The sequence below is a fragment of the Otolemur garnettii genome, unplaced genomic scaffold, assembly GCF_000181295.1.
Source record: "Otolemur garnettii isolate 467f Iridium unplaced genomic scaffold, OtoGar3 scaffold00148, whole genome shotgun sequence".
Classification (NCBI taxonomy): Eukaryota; Metazoa; Chordata; class Mammalia; order Primates; family Galagidae; genus Otolemur; species Otolemur garnettii.
This window is the reverse complement of record NW_003852543.1, coordinates 2684784-2688926: the sequence shown is the minus strand read 5'-3', so window position 1 is coordinate 2688926 and position 4143 is coordinate 2684784.

The window sequence follows — 4143 nt, the reverse complement described above, 5'->3', positions numbered from 1 at the left end:
TACCCCTTAAACAACAACTCCATCTCCCCTTCTCCCAGCTCCCAGAAACCACCTTTCTACTTTCCTGTCTCCATGGATTTGACAGCTCTCCATCCCAATTGCATTTTTTTATTAAGTCATAGCTGTATACATTAATGCAATCATGGGGTATAATGTGCTGGTTTTATATACAATTTGAAATATTTTCATCAAACTGGTTAACATAGCCTTCATGGCATTTTCTTAGTTATTGTGTTAAAGACATTTATATTCTACACTTAGTAAATTTCACATGTACCCTTGTAAGATGTAGGTGTGGTCCCACCAATTCCCAATTGCATTTGAGCACATGTAATCCTTTAGAGTTGCCTTCTTCTGGGCCTTGTCATGGCCGCATCATGGGGCAGGGGAATCAGTGTAGCACATCTTATAACCTGAGGTTTCACTCATACCTGAGCCGTGTGTCACCTCATGTGTCATGTGCCAGGGTGGCAACAGAATCTTGCTTGGGAGGAACTTCTGTTCTTCAGGTCAGAGGTTGATCCCTGGGCAAAGCTAAGGGCACTGGGGCACAGATTCTGGGACCAGATATCTGGTTCACACCCAGCTCCCCACCAACCATGTCACTGAACACCTCTGTGCCCCATTTCCTCATCTGCAAACTCAGGACAAATGGTACCTTTCCCCTGACTGTGGGGACTGCAGGAAGCTGAGGACAGGTGCAACACTGACTCAACAGAGTTCACTCTGACAGGTCGCTGTTCCTGCCTTAAACCCACACCTGGTATGGGGTGTTGGTGCTCTGGAGTCCTGTTGCCACAAGGGTGGCCAGGAACCTTGCTGCCCAGCTGATGTGGTTTGTCACTCATTTCTTTGCGTGTCTAACATCTATTGTTAATTAAGCTATTATACTAAATGTACTGAGTTGCAATTTAATCCTATTAGCTTGCTATAGAGGGGATTTTTTTTAGTTATTAAATAATGCATAGTGCCAGAGCTACTTAAAATATTCAATCCAGAAATACAGAAAAAAGCTGAAAAGTTGTTCTTTCTTCTTTCTCTCCACCCCGTCCTCTTTTATTTCCCCATTCAGTCTGATGCCCCCTTCTCAAATCTATCCACTCACTACTGGGTATGTCATATATATTAGTATTAATGGCTTTTTTTAATCGTAAGTGGGATGTCATGACATATTTCATAATATATATAAATTCAACAACTTGCTTTTTTCATTTATCAGTAATTGTTTTATCCATGTTTCATGATTTAAGAATTCACATGGACCTGTGCGTTGTTCCACGTGTTCACTATTAAACAGAAACAGAGTAAACTTTACTACAGAAATTCTTTGGGGGTGTGTGAACCCTTCAGGTCGTCTCTGACCAAGTCCGACTTCTTGGATGCAATTTCCTAACTGGTTCTGCGTCGGCGCAGGGCGGACACCAGGGGGCGCCCGGCCCCAGCGATTGCGCAGGGAACCCAGAGGCGCGCGGGCGGGATTGACCCCTTTCTCTGGGTTTCTTCTGCCTTTCAGTGAACTAGTCACCCGCCCCCTTTATTTGGGCCCACAGACTCCAAGCGGGTCCTTCGTTCCCCTTCCTGGCAAGGGCTGGGGCAACACAGCTGCATCTGGCCGGAGGACTGTTAGCCCGACTGGCAGCTCCTGTCCCCAGGGAGACGTCTACGCCACCGCCCCCCTCCCTTTGCGTCCACTTCTTGACTTAGGAAGTGGCAAAAGAATATCGAGGAAGCCGCCTGGCAGATCGCTCACCCCTACACTGTATGCAGCGGGAGGAAGAAATCACTCCTGTCTTATCCAAGCCCTCGTGTGGGTTCTTTCTGTTACAGCAGCTTAATCGGCTATGGAAATGAATTTTCCTGAAACATTCTGGGGTGCAGTCAACGGGGGACAGAGGGAACTGGGCTTGAAGGATGAGGGACAAGGACCAAGGGCCATGGCTTCTAGGATCAGAGGCAGAGAAGGGTGTGGCACCAGAGCTTTTCAGGTGTGCTTATGTACTGTACCAAACGCCCCCCCCCCCACCAACTGCTATTTCGATAGGCACAGGACTTGTGCTTGTCCATCAAGAATGTAGATGGGGAAGTAGATCTTAGAATCATGGCCTAGAACATAAATATAGTCCAGCGGGAAAAGGTGCTGGTAGCAGGAGTCTTTGAATCTACTGAACAGCCAACCAGCCTTATTGTTAGCTAGAACTTAGAATGTGGGGCAGGTTTCCTCAGGGAAACTTCAGTTTCACTATTGGAGTGAGCTGGCTTTCCTCATCTTCCCAGTGGTGACTTCTATTACATTCATCTTAGGTAATTTTTTTTGGGGGGGTGCCCTTTAGACATAGGTTTGTTATTTTTTTCTGGGTGCCCTTTAGACACAGAGGTTTTTTTCTGCATACATAAGTTGTGTGTGTAATCTAGATAACTAATTTATGATGAAGATGATGACTATAGTTTGTATTAGGCATATGGACAAAACTAAATTGCTTGGCTGAAGTGCTTAATGTAACTTACTTTGTTTAGCTTAAGCCTCCCACCCTGGGGTCAGGCTGTTTGTAGGAAATCGGACTGTGAAGACTTACACAAGTGAAGCCCTTTGTAAAGCTCATCCACCAGACAGAAAATAGAAGTGCTGAGACAACCCTATGGTCAGGTTGTAGGTGTGAATGGCACAGAGCAGTGGTTCTCAGCCTTCCTAATGCCACGCTGTATTTTCATTGTTACAAAGGGGTTGCGACCCACAGGTTGAGAACCGCTGACATGGAGGATGTCTGAGTGTGATGCAAGTTGAAGATCCGGTAACGGTGAATGGGCTGGCAGTGACACAGGACAGGTCAGCAGGGGCTGGAAGCCAAAGCCAGTGTCCTCCCGGTCCAAGCTAAAGGCATTTATTAATAGTTCTTAGTTTGATAAAATAGTACCCTTACCTTCCCATTCTAGTAATTTCTCCTACAGACACATATGCACTGGCACTCACTGTTTGGTAGTAATAAAACTGTTAAGTGTCTCTGAATGGCGGATTGGGTAAATTATTTATGGCATATCCACATATGGGAATGATAAATAGCTAAATCAATACAGATGGAAAGATGGGCATGAAAACCGTAAAATAATGTTATAGTTCACGTTTGCTTCTAAAAAGAAATCAATAAGGTGGTGCCTGTGGCTCAAAGGAGTAGGGCACCAGCCCCATATACCAGAGGTGGTGGGTTCAAACCCAGCCCTGGTCAAAAACTGCAAAAAAAAAAAAAAAAAGAAATCAACAGACACTTGACACGATGAAAAATGTCTGCCTCAAACTAGTATCTTTCAGCACAACAGATAAATGTCAGAAGACCTCCCACAAAAAAAGAAGTATCTTTCGGCACAACAGATAAATGTTAGAAGACCTCCTACAAAAAAAGAAGATGGGGTGTCCGACACTACCATTACTTAACCTTTTTCAGGTACTAGTCAATGACAAAAGAAGAACAAGCAGAGAGTTGGGAATGATATAAAATAAGCCTTATTTTCATAATGATGGTTATTTGGAAACTTCAAAAGGATCAGCTGAAAAGCTTTTTATAGAAATCAGTTGGCTTCTTATATTCAAACTATCAGCTAGCAAAAAAAATCTGATTTAAAGTAGCAATCTGTAAACTCATGCCTATAATCTCAGCACCTTGGGAGGCTGAAGTAAGAGAATCTCTTGAGACCAGGAATTTGAGGTTGCAGTGAGCTATGATTGTGCCACTTCACTCCAGCCTGGGTGACAGAGAGATACCCTGTCTTAAAATTAATACATTCTAAAAATAGCAACCCAAGTTTAGTCCTCAATATTTAAATTAACACTAGTTTAAAAAATATTAGAGGCACCTTTTATTATTCAATTGAAGGTGGAATTAATTTTGAGACAGAGCCTCCAGCTGTCGTCCTGGGTAGAGTGCCGTGACATCACAGCTCACAGTAACCTCCAACTCCTGGGCTTAAGTGATTCTCTTGCCTCAGCCTCCCAAGTAGCTGGGACCACAGGCACCCCCCCCCGCCACAACACCAGGATATTTTTTGGTTGCAGCCGTGTTTCAGTTTGGGGGGGTGGGCTGGGGATTCAAACCCGCCACCTTAGGTGTATGTGGCTGGCGCCTTAGCCACTTGAGCCACAGGCACTGAGCC